Here is an 18,581-nt window from a genome sequence, read left to right as displayed (position 1 = left end):
AATTAAAAGGCCATTTTTTGCCGAACGGATAGGAGCGGGAATTTGTTTATCCCCTAACAATAAATGACTTTAATAAATGCCAGAGACGGGTATCGCTACGCGCATTTCCATTTTTTATTTATTTAGCTTTTTGTTTACTTTTTTAATGTAATAGTTGCTGCCCTAACACCCGTGGTTTAGTGGCTAGAGGCTTCCCACCCTGTGGGCCCGGGTTCAAATTTCGGCGGGGGCAGAGAATTTTTGGAGACTTCCCTATCCCCACTTAAGTGTTGTGTTGAGGGCATTTCAAGTACAGCATTCGGTCCGTCGGATGGGACGCTAAGCCTTTGTCCCCAAGGCTCTTTCCGCCAAGATTAGGCTAATGCTGAAGCCGGGTTTCTCTCCACCCTTCCTTCCTTCCCTACGCATCCCTCATGGCGCTTACGCCGTCGGTCCGTTCCTCCAAATACCTCACTATAGCTAACCTACCTCATATACCTAACACCCCCGACACGTCTGTTGAAGTCACTTTCACGGTAGAATGTAGATGTTGAAGACCTAAAATTCACCAACTCACTTTTAACTGTGAGGTATTACATTTTAAGGTTTCTTGGTTGTATAAATATTAACTACACCTTTTCTTTTTTTAAATATAAAAGCGACCCGGGATTCAATGAGTTATCATCATCATAAGATGTTAATTATTATCCTTACCTTATATTTTCAATTCCTTCTCAAATACTTCTTCTTCTTCTTCTCTTGACCTCTTTGCCTCCCGCATTAATTTCAATAACCAATTGAAAATACTAAAATCTTTTTGATACCCACCTTTTGTATATGTTGCAAATGGTTGTTATTTATGAGATTATTTTTATAACTGTTTTTTAAATTATATTTACATAATTTATTTTGTTTATAAAACCCAAATTAAAGGTCTTAATGCTATTTTTGGTGTTAAATAAATAAATATCCTAATATTTGCGCTATTATATAACTACGCTAATTACGAGATACTGATTTACTCGTGATAATGATTATTATTCTTCGACACTCGGGTCACTTTATTAAAAAAATAAGTGGTATGAATGGTAGTTATTTATCCGAGAAACCGTACAACCGTACCCTTCCGATAAACGAGGATGTTGAAGTTGTTGAGTGGGATAGGATTGGGGAGGCTAATGGGCGGATCCAAGGGAAGGAATGAAAGAGTCCTCTTCTTCGACCGTTTTGAGGCAAATCGTGCGTGCAAAGTGGATGAGAATCGGGAGGGAAATGGTCCATTTGGGAGGAGGGGGTGGAGGAAGGGGGAGGAGTTCGTCCGACGGTTGAACGGCCGCCGCTGTTTTGGAGGTGGAGTTGAAGGCAGTCGAGCAAAATCGGATTTTGAGCTGAGAGCGTAAATCGGACGATTGTTTCCAAGGGATCCCATTTAGACAGATATTTTTTTATAACGGATTACTAAAGCCAAATAACCAAATGTTATCATTTTGGAATTTTCACGGTAACCAGAGTAAACCCTGTTCAAAATTTGGCTGTACCTCAAGTATAAAAATGACTACAGCTTGGATGTCATTTTATATTTCCAAATGAAAATGACCAAATTCGGAGATCAGTTGTATCTTCAAAAGTGTGCATCAATGAGTATTCATCGTACGAGGAGCAACAATTACTCGATGGAAATGAACCATTTCCGTGGAAGTCAATCCTTTGATTGAGCCGTTACTCGCGAGCCATTACTGTAGGCGTTCACTCGTTAACCTTGATAATTTCCAAAAGTTGTCTCAAAGGGCAATGTTGGCTAAACCGACTTAAAGCAGACTGACACCAACATTGAGATAATAAAAATATACTTTTCCGTCAATTGTTAACTCTCAAGAGTTAATTAAGGGTCAAATGGTGTTTTACAAGTATCTCGGTGTGAAATTAAGGTGAATTGATAATAGCGTATTTTACTAGACTTGTGAGAGGAAGACAGTTGACTGAATTGCAATATATTTTCTAGTTATATGTTATTAATCCTCTTAGTTAGAAGCATTTCGTATGACCCACTTTCGATTAATTGATGTATTTTACCTTCGATTATTATCATAATGACCTCGTTGCATTAATTTCGTTCGATTTTAACGCAAGTCTAAATCCTTGATCAACCCAATAACCAGAATACAATCTGATTCTATTTTCTCCATCGTTTAGCACCACTGGGAAAAGTTTCTAATACATTGCGCAGTAGCTTTAAGCACATTTTTAATGTAACTATCAGTGAAACGAATATTTTTTGGCTGCAAAATTAAGCAGGCACATTTTGAATGCAACCATAAGTTGAACGAAGATATCATGTCTAGAAATATTGAGTTTCCTTTATGTACCCCAAACACGGTCAATTATTGGTATTAGATAAGATTTTTTTGTTATTAATGTACCCGCCACTAAATCTTTTACTCGAAGTGCATACGGGTAATTGAAAAGATAACATAATCCTCGTATGTCTTTGCATGAATCGCCGCAATATTTGATCTAGGGATTTATTTTCTGTTGTCAATACGGATAGAAACGTTTCTCATAATTGCGTTGATTTCTTCTGTGTATGACTCCAGGGGAATTTTCTTCAAATCTTCTATATTATTTCTACTGTATAGATACCTTTTTCTCAACTTATACGTAACCAACCTCTACAAATGAGGTACCAAAATGCGCAGAATTTATCAGAGAACATGCGACGGCATATCTCACTTTCTAAATATAGCAATTGTTTCCTAAAATTGGTTTATAAATAATTTTAAAAAAAACAAAAACCGGTAAATATTCCTGACACTAACGGCGCACAAACTGATACATTTGTTCATTTGCAACAATATCTCGCATTCTTTAAATAACCTTTATCAAAATGCGGCTGATTCCACATTGAAGTCTCCTGTTGATACGTAAGTATGAGTCATCATGTGCGTTTAACAGAGGATAGTGTAATTACTTCCAATGTTGTGTTTAAAGAGGTCCTCTGACCTCAATTTTACATGAAAATTCAAATTAAATTTGTACATAAGACCCTGCCTTTTTTTTCTACATTTTAAAATTAGAAGCGCGCCTATACCTCTGTGAACCTGCATTGAAAGGAGCGGGGGAAGCCCGCTGGGAGCGGGCGCAGCACGCTCGTACTTTTTTACTTCAGTTGAAGCTTTCATGAGTTTAGAATTATAACTTAAAAAACCTTCATCCAAGGCAATATCAAACACCGTGATCGCGTTTTTTTTACGTTTTCAGTGAAAAATGACCTTTTGGAAATCTTATTCCGTCGCTCTAAAATCAACAATCACCCACCATCAACGAAAAATGTAACAGGATACATTAGGGGCTTAAATAAAACCCAGGAAATACATTGAGTATATAGATAGATATTTATTTATCTAGGATTGTCATTTTGGGTATAAGTACATACACACATAAGTTTGAGAAAAATTTGTGGAATTTCCAATGGGCCATTGAAAATTGTTATTAATTTTTGATAACAAAATATTAACATGAACATCTGGAGAAGTATTACACTCATACGTGCTACAGATCTGCGAGATTCTGGCAAAACACGAGGTTCATACGTTGTCCAAACCCCCAATAGTCCTGGAGTCGACCCCAACTGATTTCTCTTTGTAGTCTTAAATGAGGAGAGCCCTGAAATGATCCCAGTTTTCGCCCATGTAAGAGACAGAATCGGTCGTGACGAGTACCTTGTTAGAGGTCCCCGAAGAAACCTTCCTGGGCGCATACCTGTCGTGGCAGAGTCGTTGGGAAAAAAATATATATATATAAGCCCACTATAATAATGTAATATATATAATGTGTATTTTTCCTGATCTCACTGTTCGTCTACACGTCATGCTGAGTTGCTCTAAGTATTCTTGCATTCATCGTATCTTATTTATTTGTACATGGTATCTTATTTATTTCCATCAGGTGAGAAATACGGATCGCAATTCTCGACTGGGCTGGATCAGCATGATGGGTTTACCACTCAGACACACCAGCCGCTTAGGCCCGAGCTGATGCTGGCGCTGCCGTCTGCACGCCACTATCGATGACAGTCCAAATAGCAATCCGAAATATTTTTTCAAGATATCTTTATATATATTCAAGACACGGAATAGGGATGAAGGGTAAAAAACCAAAAAGGCATTTCGAAATATTCCTCTTCAAAATACTCCAACGCCAGAGCTTCCAAGGAAAAATACTCCAATTAATTTGGCTCAAAATTACAGCGTAAACCCTCATATAACCCTGCGTTAACACTTTCTCGGGTGGTCGTCATGGAACATAAAAACTTAGCGGGATGTGTCACCGCGTCGCTTCGGACACCCCCTGACACATGTGTCCTGATTCAAATATGAATAACATTTCCTTCCTCATCAGAATCCCTGAATAAAGCGACCAGCGTCGGTCCGAAAAGGTTGGGGCCAAAACTATGAAGCCCAAACATAGCCCAAAGAGTTTGTAACTACCTCATACAACCTTCTTCACTAATTCCACCTCACTGACATGCGCTTTTTAAATGTAGAAGACTGACCTATTCGGACTACAGAATTAAGAACCTATCGGCAGATGTTGGTGAACTACAACTTCACAAAGGGCTCCCTTCATCCTTATGCCCCTTCATCCTCATGTCCCAACCTCTGCAGACGACCGTGGATTTAATAGAGATTCTGAAAGTGAGCTGACTCAGCCCGCTAACAGACTGTTTGACGAACCGGTCTCAGATCGGTTGGGAAGAGTAATGATGATTATTAAAGGTACACGCGCAGAGATTAATCGAGCATTCTCTTTTCCATCCCTTAGCAGTATAGAAATATCACCCCTTTCTCCCATCGCCATTTCGCTGTCTTGGTTTTGATTTAAATTTACGTAAACAATCATTTAAAAAGTCCCAATAATAGGAAGGTTGATTTTTATTTCTTCAATATACATAAATGGCAAAACTTTTCCTTGTTTTTTTTCACTTAAATTGTCATAAGTCCGTTTTAACAAAAGCCTTGCAGCATTGGAACAGTTTTCTTTAACCTAAATGCATAGGCCTGATGTGAAGCTCCAAAGTGATTCATCATTTCAAGTTAAGACATCATGCTATCCTCCTGTAAACGATCGTCTTTCCTCTTTCGTTATGAGAAATTTCCGTGGCAACACATGAACCCGTGATGGATGATTGAGAGGTCAAGTAATACGGAAAGCGCACCCAATCATGAAGGGACGCGTGAGAAATAGTTTCCCTGATTACAGAAATGCCATGCCTGGGAGTCGCTTTACGGAAACAAATGAGAAAATTCACCTATTGCACCACAAGGGGTACGTTCAATCGATTCCTCACTATCTGAGTATTGATCGTTGCGAATTTTTAAAACTTGACCCTGACGGTAATTAATTGGAAGAGATCCCCGTGTATTCTGGGTAGTGATTACTGACTCTACTGAATAGAATGGATTTTCGCATACTTTTTGAAAATATTTTTACTAATAAGTCCGGTATTTTCCGTGAAATGATGTTTATAATGCATGGTTTATGATGTATGATACATATTTTCATAAAATATTTTACCTACGCGAATCGCTGTTAACAGTTCATTAACAATATTTTTTATTACCAACATGTGTGCTTTTTCACTTTTGCGCTGAAATTAATATCTAAGCAGCCTTTGAAAACGTTTAAACTTCTGTTGATGATGAATCGCTCGTTCATTCCTATGCTCATGCATCCCTTTAATTTCTAATTGCTTAGTTTAAATGAAAAATGTTAATGTTTCGATCAAGAAAGCCAATGTTTCTGCATATTCAACGCATAGACTTTGTTCGAGAGAATGTCCTGAGATTGGTTAGCTTCCGCTTTACGTGCCATTCTCTTCCTCCCTCGTGAATTCTGTTCACAGTTTTGACTACATGTATCAATTCATGTCCAGTAATGCCCGTTTTAAGAAGTCGCCAATCGCCGTCATTGGCCTTTTCTTTCCGTCCTCTATAGAAATTCTCAATGCCTCAAAAGCTCAGTAATTGCCAAGTTCAGTATCTATAATAGGGTAGTTTCCTTCATCAAAGAAAACGAAAGGCATTGATTGCGATTCGATACCCACCATTAGTGTTTTCATAATACACAGATTATTTGGTTTTATAAATCACAGTTTAGACGAATGGCAAGGGTCAATTTTAACCTCATTTGAAAAAAAGCCAGATTGGCGCCCATGCGATGCCACTCCACGTGACGTCACAGGGACCTAGTTTCTATACGAGTAGATAGGAGTTTTACATCGTCGGAGATCACCAAAGCATGCATGAGGCACAGAGCTCAGGGAGACATCACCTATTAAAACTGCCTATGGTTGGAAAGTTTCCTTCGTTTGATAAGGTATTAATTATCCTTATTTAAGCCAAGCGCTACCTGCTAGCAGGATACTCTGCTACCTGCTAGCATCCTCCGTCGTATCAGTATCACTTGGCGGCAGCGGGAGCCAGACTGACGTCACACGGGGTTTTTCCCGGCATTCATACTTAGCCGTCGCGTTTTTGCGCGCTTGAAAATTTACACTTTTCATTTTATCGCGAAAAGTAGATATCGTCATTTAAAAATCTAAAAGCGTGAAATAAGTACTCCAGGAGTAATAGTTATTATATTTCAAAGATTATAATCTTTCGATTTAGGCAATAAAAAAATGATAGGAAACTCCCTATTGTAGAGTTTAATATCAGGATGTGGATGCGAAAATGCCATCGCAAATAATCATTGAAATAGATTCGACTTATTTAAAACCGACGTCCGAGGTTCTCAGAGGAAAACTTTTAGCCCCGAAAGTGTTTACCAAATAACTTTATTGAACATTTATTTAATATGTGTAACATTTTTTAACATTAATTTTATTTATTAAGTTCAGTTTATTTGTTGCATTGAATAAATAACTGCGCATGTGATCATTTTATTTAGCATTTCGTCTTAGAATCTAGAGTATATAATTGTTATTTTAACTTTTTTTATTGAAAAATTTTCACTGAGAATTCTATCTTGAGGGAGACGCTCACTTTTTACCCGATGCAGACGACCATAGAGTTGAAAATGGCCTAATGTCATATATATTTCATATATGGTCTAAAACGGAATGCAGTACTTATCCTTGGTCATATCAAGAGGCGATGCCTTAGTACTCCTCGTCCCTGGGATCTGTGCTGTTCACCATAAATGGGCAGAGCTATCAATAGAAATTACGACGCTGGCGTCATTGCAACGGGAAATTCATGATTGTAACTCTTTGCGCCTATGAAAGAAGTAGACGGCTTCGCTGCAAAATGGGAATTGTGTGGGATCGAAGATTAGAGGTGACGTCATGCGCGGAATAATGTTTGCGGTTCTGTTGGGAACAGAGAGACAGCGGCGAAAACAATTACTTTTTTTATCGAAACCACCAATGGACGTTTACTCCTGCCATGCTCATTATTTACCTTCTGTGCACTCAAACATCCGACACGAAAAAATGCGTACTTATCTTCACTAGAATTCCCGGAAACGTATCGAAAGAACGGTGCGCACAATAACTGCAGGAATAGGAGTAGCGATACCGTACAGCCTCCAAGCATCGTAATTTAGTGGTGATCAAAATTTTGATAAACGGTGTGAAATTTATGGTGCCTTCGCGTTATATACTTTATGAACTCGCGTTTATGAACTCTTCGCCATAATAACTATTGATTCGACTAGGAGGTATATGCGGTATGCATTACAGTGTGACGGAACTAAATATACACCGATTTCTTAGATCCTTGGCGCCAAAATTAAATTCTAAGGCAGGCGGGCTCGATGACTAATTCAGTATGAACACGCAGATCATATCCCGATAAATTGCACCAAAGAAAGGCAGCATTTACCTGTTCAATGTTTATTGAATGTCTCCAAGTGTTTTGATGGAGGAAAATTATCATCCCGCCACGAATTTTAATCTCTCATAGATATTTCTTCTCGACACCTTTCTGAAAACTCGTGCACCGTCAAATTTTGCTAATATCCTCTCAAATCATATGAGTATCGCGTTTTAAGCGGTAAATTTAACGATGAAAAACACGACCACTGGAAAACAATGTCGATTGGTCTTTGAGGACCAAGGGTTCTTACGATAATTTTGTGTTCACTATTTGGAGTTCGAGTAGTTGTGACGGGGTTCATATTGATCAGGGAAAAGTCAGGGAAATTAGATTGTGTTCAGTCAAGAGCTCCAGATGCGCAGCAAGAAGACAAAGTCGTGGTTGAGCGCGCGGAGTAATCGTTCAAAATGAACGATTCATTCAACCATTCATTGAACCTATGTTTTCAATTCGAATCGTTCAAAATGAACGATGGAAGATTCAAATCCTCCAAATCCAAATCGTTCAAAAAGAACGATTTGAATTCGGCTTGACTGCGTTGACGAATGGCGGTATATACTGTGGCGGTTTATACGGAATGGCGATATAAACTGTTCGATGGAATGAAATGTGCAGGCATTAATAAAGGTGACGATTTTTCTTTTAAGAACTCGATGTTGTTTTCTCGCAATGAATGCATGGTAGCTAAATTAATTTTAATTACTCTTATATAATATTTTATTTTCACATATTTTACTCCTTAGTCACAGATCTTTCGCGAGAATATACCAGTCAAACATTTAGAGGACGCAGCATTTTAGATTACCCTTGCCAAGAACTATGAAAGGCGGTGAATTATCGTTTGGATGGCTTGCAGGCTCTATGTAGACGCACACTTTGTTGCATTTTTCCCTCAAATCCTAACGTACGACTGCTTTGCCATTGATAGAAAGTCGGGAAATTTTCAAAACGGGAAATAATGGAAAATTCATGAATCTTTAAAATGAAAAGTTGGTCTGAACCCTGAGTGGCTCTTTCCTGCTTAAACCTATTCTATTCTCTTATTAGAGTGCGAAGGAAATGAACTGAGATACATTCATGGGATCACTACAATCCACGAAACGCCGCATCGTACACTACCTTAGGAGGCTTACCATCAGGTTTGTGTGGACAGAGATTACTACAAAATTTGTGGACAGGGATAACTACAAAATTTATGAACTAGGGAAGCCAAAGTGTTCCACAGGAACAGAAAAGTAAGCCTCGAAATTGATGCTGTGAGTCGAGCTATTAGCTATGATTTAGGCTGCCTTTGATCGATAAAACAGGCTGTCTATTTTATGAAGAAATCTTTCCAATATTGTTGATACTCGAGGTGATAGGTTTGGAGAAGATATTCCTGGTGGAGATAAAGGGGATTCAGGGGGTGTTTTGGGTTGAGCGGGATTTGAGGAGCGAAGGATAATAATGGAAGAGAGGAGAAGAATAATATACGTATGTATAGATTAAATATAAAAAACCAAGTCCTTTGCTGTTCTGGGGAGAGGAATGCAATATTGGCGAGAACTATTAAAACTTACCTTGAATGTTAAACTAAATTTAACATAAATGAAGTTTACGTCAGATGCATAAAATGTAGTTTATGTCAGATGCATGAAAAACCTAATGTATCTGATGGTAATTTACTTTTGTCCTGTCGCACACTCAGAAATTAAAAAATGACCTTGGTTGACCTGTTTTTAAGAAAAGGAAAGCTGAGGAGCTCCTGAAATTGGCGAAAAATCTAGATAAGACGTATCAGGAAGAAGGAAGATTCAGGCCTACATGCTACTAATTACAGTGATAGCGATCTTTCTAGTTTCGTTTCGAAATCGAAAGCTGCGAGACAGACAATGGCATGAAAGAGCGAGCGAAGAGGATGAAGAGAGAGATCTAAGCGTCTCAGAATAACCTTTTGTCGTGTCGACAACGATGATCGAAGAATTACGAATGGTTGTCTCAAAGATCTCTACCCTCGATCACAACATTTTCTCCTCCTCCTTTTTCACAAATAATTCCTCATTCATCACAGCTGTTCGCACACTCTTGCGGAAGCCTAGGATGCATTGTTCACATCTGTTATCATCAGCACAGAATGGCATTCAATATTCTGGTCTTATGGAAGCAGTGATTTTTCTTTTTTATTTGAACTTATTTAAAAAATTAGTTTTGACCAGTCGAAAGCTATATTTTCATAGTTAATACAATAAAAAAGGTTGTTAAAAATGTAGATAATACAACATTGATCTTAAAGTTTTATCAAAATTGCAGAACAACCTAGGATTAAAACTAAGAAAAATTTAAATCTAAGAAATCATCACTATATGTTCTTCATTTCAAAAACTAATTTCCCGTTCTTCATAGCGGTTTGAATGTTTTTTGGACGCATTTTATACAAGAAAAGTCCTATATAAAAGACCCAGACGTTTATTCCAATTATTGTCAACGTTCGTTAACTGAAGATAGCTTAAAGATGGACAACTCTAGGTACAATAGCCATTCTACCTTCTAGTGGACGGTTAATCACAACTTTAACTAACCCTTAGCGACGATATAAAAGGAATTAGCGGCCTGAATGCTGTCAAATATTCATAACCCCATGAAGAATATATATATTAGAAGATTCCAAGAAAATATATGATCTTAGGTTTTCCCGGCGTAACAGGTGCAGAAAATTTTCTCGGGTTTTCCACCGGTTGATGTCGTCCATGTCTCCCACATCTCCGACCGTCCATGTCTCGACCATGTTGAGACGACATCAACCGGTGGAATACCAGAGAAACTTTTCTGCATCCAAGAAAATATATTTGTCGGCCTCGATGGCGGTGGGGATAAGCCCTCGCCTACCATACCAAAGGTGGCAGGTTCGAGTCCCGCCAGGATAGGTTGCCCCCTCCAGGACATGGATGTTTGTTATCTCCTGTTGCTGATTGTTTAAACTCCCGATGCAAAGGCCACATTGTGCTATTTTCGGGGGTAATTGAAATAAATAAATAACAGAAGCTCCGATTCGTCAAGCGTGTTGCAGGAAGGTTTACCGATGAAAAATTGAAAAAGCTATTTCGCTCTCGTCAGTCCACGGCTGGAATACGCAGCGAGTACATGGGGTCCGGCGCAGAGATACATAATCCGTGAACTTAATAAAATATAAAGTATGGTCTTTGATATCCTTTTGACCTGGAATAAGTATTCGTGTTCGGCTTAAAATGTAATTATTCAATAAAATTCACCTCTTGTGAGTTCTATCAAACTGGTATTGTTAATATTTTAAAAAGCTTGTTCACATTAATCTTCGAGGCCAGAGTTCACATGAGTATGTATAGAATATGTCCAAGGAAGATTAAGCCTAAGTAATTATTATTCTTTGACTATAAACACATATCGGGTCCGCTAGAATTGCAACTAAAAACTCAAATCCACCTTTATGATTGCATATATTTTATTATATGTTCAATAACTTGCAAATTTTTCGCTATAATCGGAAAAATTTCTCAACAATGATTCATTGTCTTTCCGTCTATTTTTTGGAGTTTCTGATATTTTGGGTCTTTTAAGGATAACGGAGATTGTGTTGAACGTGGATTTTAAGATATTCGTTTCGAGTATTAAATTTTTTGAGTAAATTTCTTCGTTTCGCTCTCGACTACATGACTGCATCAACGTAGTGACGATACTGATACTGTGTCTTATATTTTAAAATCTACGCTTCATAAGGTCATCATCATTTTTTCTTTTCGTCGTATTCCTGATTAATGAATGGAAAAGACTCTAATCATAGTTGCCCATGCAAAGTAATGCAATTGTGAACAATTAGAATGGAAGGTGCAATATGAAAAAAATCAATGTGCTTGATGTGGACGAAAAGGCATGGGTTCGACATTTTCTCATTTATTGATAACTTCATAAATGGTCTAATATTTTTAAGTTTCAGCAGTGTAACTCCCAATTCCACAAATCTTTCAAGAGTTACTTCGTGCTCAACTTAACGTAAAAGCTGAGATAATATTTTAGTATCTCGATAGCCCCTAGAATACTCCATTTCCTACAACTTAAACTCTCTGTACTACATCAGCAAAAGATATTTTTAGCTTCCAATTCCTTCGTGTGTTTTAAAGGTGAAAGTGCCATTATTTAAGATTTGAAAATGGGAAAATATCGATGATTTGTTGTTTGCATACGTGAGATTACTCGCATGGCGTTATAATGAATTTATTTTTGACAAAGGAAGAGATGTGGAAACGAGGTATCAGAACTTGACGTCTCATAAAGAAAAAACATACTGAGGCATCTGTGTACCATGATGAATTAAGAAAATATTTACCTGGGAGCTTTAATTAGGATATCAGAGCAGTTTGGCCATTTTTAGTTAACGGAGCAAGGCACGAAGAGACGCAGTCTGAGGGGTGCAAATGATCATGTAAGCATCCATTCAGATCTCTGCCCCGAAACCTCATAAAGCAAAAATCCACCTAAATGTGAGGTTTATGAACGCCGACTACCTATGGTGGTCGAAGAAAAAGAGTTCTGGAAAGGTAAAGGGAAGTGCACTCTGTGGAGTAAATACTTTTATATTTTTAAATACCTTTATACCTTTAATACCTAATATTATACCTGCATTTTTTGTAAGACACTTGGGGAAATTAAAATAAATGTATCGTCTTCCAACATCTAAACGCTGCTTCCAATTCAGGCTTCCTTCTTCCATGAACTCCTATTGCAAATGTGTTCCAGATTTTGATCCTTTTATTCATCCCTCATCCGTTTTGCACCATCTACAAAGTAATTCTCCCCCTACTCCTCGTACCACCCGACGAAGTCCACGATTCTTTGTTATTTATTTGTAAATACTGTTGAATATTATTTTGTTCGTTGTTGGTTACGTATTGCTTAATATCAGTAAATTAATCTCTTGTTATTCTCTGTCCTCTGTAATTGGCCTCGTGCTGTTTATGAACTGAAATAAATAAATAAATTATATTTTGCGTATATATTGGTGACCCTCACATGAACTGATTTTTCAGGGACAGCGGATTTAGAATGACTAGATAAGGAAAGTTGTGACTATCAAGTCCTGGATGATGAAAATAAGTTTTAATCGCACCCAATTCTAGCCATGAACTCTACCAAATTTAATCCCAAAACCAAATACATATTTGTTAGTACTCGAGGACCAGTAACTTTTAATCAAACTCTATCCTCCATATTTTTTACGATTTTACATGCTACCTGCGAAGCCAGTGTGGGAATAAAATAATCTGCTATTCAGTACCCGTCTACTTCGTGTGCTTCGAACTGCGCTATTCGATTATTTTTTATGCCTCTTAGTTATATTACCCGGCGAAAGATGTAGAGAATTATTTTCGCCCGTTTAGGAGGGATTTTCTCCTGCAGACCCCTCGCTATCGATCGTTTATTGCGTAAAAATGGAACACGCACTCAGAGAAGAGAATTAGTTCGAGAAAAACTCATCCATGAGATTTATTCGTCTGCTTTCAAACCGGCTCGGCTGGGACATCACGTCCAAGTTTTTTTTTATAGCGCTGTAAATGTTTCTTGAGCCTCAAAAAAAGCCGATTACCTGGAGGGGAAGATGCCTCCGTTCACTCACTCAAACCACGTCTGCAGATGGCCTGCTTCCTTCAAACACTCTGGACGTGTGTGTGATCCGATTCCAAGCGTTCCCGCCGCATGAATTACATCACGTCTCCCACTCCCCAGCCGAATGTCTAGCACTGAATACTTTAGGGTTGAATCAGCACCTATCGCACATCTGACTCGAATCTTCACTCCCGCTATTTTGCGACCAGAATGTGTGCTTCTATATCATGTGCACAGTCGGGATATTGAGAGGAATCGACCAGGATCACGTCATCCTCTTCCTATCGCCAATTCTTCTCTCTTCAATGATACAAACAGACGTGATATTTCTTACTTTCCTTATTGATCAGGACCTCTTATCCCTGATTTGGTGTCTGAAAATGGAATATCGCCTTCGCCATCGTCTCTGTATGTTGATAAATCATTGTCGACAATTTTTAGGCTTGTAAAACGCAATGTGTAAAGATAATATTATAACATCATGTTACTTAAATCATCAAATTACATAATTAATAATGATATTTTAAATTAATATTTCACGCTCAGTGAAAAGGAACTTTACTTAGGCTATTTTTCTTATCATTATTTTTTCACTACCTGTTAAAATCGCCTGAAATATAAAAAAAATGTAAATATGTTTCGTTAAAATTGTAACTGTTTAGGTGCCGGTACGGTAAAATGTAGACGTCCATTGTAAAAATGAAGATTGTGTGTAGTTCCATTAATTCTGCAATCCTTTTAAAACGAATATTAAGCTCGAAATTAAAATAATATAAAAATTCGAAAACATTATATTCTTCTCCCTTAAATTCCACAAACTGAAGTGATATTACTTACTTTCTTTATTGGTCAGGACCACTTATCTCAGATTTGGTTTCTGAAAATCAAGAGACAGAATGTCAAGGCGATGGTCAGTGCTGATTTTCGGAAAGGTGATACTCGATTGGTAGTGATAATTTGCTTACTCTGCATGGCGTTCGATCTCATCTATCTCTTTAGATGTCGTTAACCACAATTTTCAGGCATGGAAATCGTAACCCTAACGTAGTGCTAATGTAAATTGTTCATTTTATTTCAAATGCCTCTTGTGATATTTTAACACGTTGCAGACGGGTCTCGAGTTAACTCGTGTTTCCAAAATTCTGAAATTATACGTCATCTGTAATGAAATATCGCAACTACTTTGTCTAAGCACTGATTGCATCAGTATATATTGCTTTTAGGTTTTCGTAAGCTATTAAGTAATTAAGTTAATTTTGACAGCAAAAATACAAACTTACTGGGAAACATACCCGGCCACAGGGGGAAGTTCGAAAAAAAGCATTCGGTCTTTAATGTGTTATTACATCCTATCTGAATTGAGTGTTAATGTCCGCTAAAATTGCAAAATTGAATGTTCATCGTATGAAATAAGATACCGATGAGTATCAGCATGAAAGCATTTTGGTAAACTTCGATATTGTTGAGAAAAGCCTCCTCTGAAGTTTTCTCTGAAGGTTTGTTAACAAATAATCTTCATTCTTATGAATCAAAGTTTTTCATAGAAATTTTGCAAACAGTCGATAAAAGGTATGCTAAATGGAAATTATTTTCAGTAAGCAGTCCAATAACTTTACGATTATCATCAAAAGAAATGAGAATATTTAGTTCTCTTTGAGTACTTTTATCATGAATAAATCTGTTAGGAACTGGTCGATGGAAAGAAGAGTAAACGCATTAATAAAGGTGATGATTTTTTTAAGAACTCGATGTTTGCAATGAATGAATTGGAACTAAATTAATTTTAATTAGTCTTAAATATTATTTTAATTTCACATATTTTCCTCCTTAATCACAGATCTCTCGCGTGAATATACCAATTTTCCGTGTCCAACATATAGAGGAAGCAGCATTTTAGATGGCTCCTGCGAAGAAATGGCTCTTGTCAAGGTTTCAGCCTTTTTCAAAATGTACAAATATCTTTCCACCTCGAATCCAAATCTCAAAATATTTTTTTTTGTTTGGTTATTCCATTAGCTGTTTTTTTTTAATTTCACAAGATAAATTGTAGACATTTAAAACAAGACGAATACGGCTGGATAATCACCATATTTTGTTCCGCCAGTGATATTGCATATTTATGTTTTCAGATATCTCCAGTGCCCTCTTACGGTGTGTTCAATTAGGAATTCTTACTTCACTTAAGTTTCTAAGTCCATTTTAAATGCTCAACTCACTCTCCTATACCGGGGGACACTGTTAAAACTTGGTACGCAGTTGGCTATGAGCTTGGAGGCCCTAGAGAGGACATAAGAGTTTATTGGCCTCATTTGTCTCGGAAAAAACCCTACCACGCATTTACCCGTGATGCCCCATTGCTTTCACTAAAATCCCTCAGGCACGTTAAGTCAGGGTTTCTCATATCTCAAGTAAGGAATCTTGCTTTAATTTCTATGAAATTAAACGCACATATGGCTTGCTTTTGATCGCAATTATGTCGTTCAGTTTATTACTTCAATGAGATCGTTCCATCAGATCCGAAATCGCATTGTCTTTCGAAGACAATTCGGAAGATGCGGAAGAGAAAGATAATTTTCGATGAAAAACAAAATCTTCACATTCAGACACACTTTCTCGCAATTTTAAAGAAAGAAGTCGTGAACGTCACTGCCTACTTTTCTTGATTTTATGACGTCAATAGAGCTCGGTTCATCATTTCGTTCAGGAAGAAACTCTCATTGCGGGAAGAAATCGTTCAAAACAGTCGAAGCAACAGTGATACCCGCGAGACCAGTGCGCGAGGCCGAGTAGTCGTTCATAAACGGAGAGCCACTCGGCATGAGTTTGTGTCGTCACCAACTTATCTGCCAAAGGGTTAAAACATTCAATGCTGGTGTCTTGAATTCAAGGCAACGCTTCCAAATGGTTCTTGGCCAACTATCTCCCTCAGTATTTTCTGCTGTTTCTTGTGACTTTAAACATTGAAAAATACAAAACATTTACAGAAGCATGCCATAATTTCCTTTACAATTTAAGTCCTTCTGAGCCATATGTGGCTCATCAGAAGGTTCTCTGCCTTTATTGCCAGGCTATCCAGGTTTAAAAGTTCGGGGCATAATTTTTCTCCACCCTAGACATCTTCATGTAGGAATATTGGAAAGCTGTAATTTCCATGTGGGAAATTTTTACTGATCTCACCTTTTCTTTTTTTTGTAAATTTTTACTTATATCATTTGTTTACTGCTCCTATCGTAACGCAAATTTTGTCTTGACTAGTGTATTCATTTGAAACATATTTTCAGCATTGAGTGTTTTAAGACTGCTGATTTATAGTAATGAATAGTTCGAATATTGGTTGACGTATCGGAAAAATAGAAAACTACCGGTGTCTTTATTTTTGAAACTCTATCACCCTCGACTATAAACGAAATTGTTAAACGATCCCTATCACGCGTGACGGAGCACGGAGTCTGCTAGCACGCGCCTCAGCCGCGATGCGTGGGTGTCGGAACCAGACTCCTCCGCTCTCGGAAGGTGCTCGCGCTGCACCACGGGGAGAATCAGAATGCAAAAGAGAAAGATCATTGTGCACTCGAGGTTTACTTTCAGTTTGATACCATCTGATCCGCGAGGAGCCTTTCTAATTTCAAAAGATCGGCCCTGAAGTATCGTCTTCGCAGTAGTTCATACAACTTATGCCGGGTGGATGAATGAAGCGATCTTTTTGTTTCATAACTTTTAATGAAAACGTTTGTTATTGAGGGGGGAGCTCAAGAATGTCCTCTAATTCCCTGGACCGATTATCTAAACGATGAGTGAGGCAACGATTCCTTATTTTCTGTTAATTTGATGGATGGTTAAATATCTCCACCTTCTCGCAAATGTCTTGCGCCTATTAAATTTGATCTGCCATCTCCATAATCCAGGGGAATCCGCGAATTGTAAATCATTCTTCGCTTTCAAAAGTAAAATTGCCATAGAGAAGACAGAAAACCACTGTATGCAGCGCAAGTATTGCTGTTAATTAGTGCCGATTGCGCGCTCCTGGCTGATACGATTATAAATGACCAACCGTCATTTTACATTATTTGTTTTGTTTTCAAATTCTGACAATTGATTATATTGCAGTTGAATCCACGACCGCTTATGTTATTTGCTTGCTTAGTACTATTATACTTAAAGGTGCAAAGTGGAGGATACTGATAAAAGTGAAGTTTCCACGAAGTACAAGCTTTCTTTTGTTTCCTTTGTATTACGTGTATTGTGTGTTCTTTGCATTGTGCATGTATGACACACATGTTCCATAAGTCGGCGAAATTATCACACCTTCAAGGAGTTAATCGGTGCCGTAATTTTTCTATTGTTCACATCCTTCTCTCCAATAGTTCAGCATCACTTGGTGTGAGGTTCCTCATCCACCTGCATCGTCTTCTGCCTGAACAAGAGCTGCCAGAGAGAGTTTCGCCTTGCCTCCAGCCGAATATGAACAGTGGCGAGCGAGGTAATAGCTCCAATATTTAGCTGAAAGGGGTCCCTGCCAACTTAGTGCCTTCATGTGCTTTAATTATTATTAATTTAGAGCGCCAGGTGATCATGAGGAATCACCGCTTAAGTACCTAAACTAAGTGAATGGCAAAATGAACAAAATTTAGCGCAAGCAGTCAATGATAAAATTCGAAACATAATTTATTCCTCCAAACTCTCTGCATGTTAACTTCCCTTAACATCTCCAACCAGTCAATTACTCTTCTGCTTATAACTTCGCAACCAGGGATAGAAACCGGCCAAGATTTTTTTTATTTTTTATTAAAAATAATACATTAAAATGTAAAAATTTTTTCCCATGTCTTCTGGCAAATTTTCAGAGCTCGAACTCCAACATGTTAGTCTACCATTCAATGTGGCTCGACAAGAGGCGGGAACCAAAAAAAAACCAGTATTATTCCGAATATTAAAAACTTTCCTCCCAGGAAACTCTGCGGCCTCAGCCAGCAGCCTCGCATCTAATGTCACGCCAAGCGTTGAGAATCCTCTTCAAGATGCAACAATTCACGTTTCGAGACTTATATTCTCTTGATTTTTTAATTAAAAACAGTAAAAATAAAACGCAAGTGCGACGTCAATCGTTGC

This window comes from Ischnura elegans, chromosome 11 (assembly GCF_921293095.1).
Source record: "Ischnura elegans chromosome 11, ioIscEleg1.1, whole genome shotgun sequence".
In the NCBI taxonomy this organism is placed as follows: domain Eukaryota; kingdom Metazoa; phylum Arthropoda; class Insecta; order Odonata; family Coenagrionidae; genus Ischnura; species Ischnura elegans.
The sequence above is the reverse complement of the archived record's forward strand: the minus strand, read 5'-3'. Positions refer to the sequence as shown.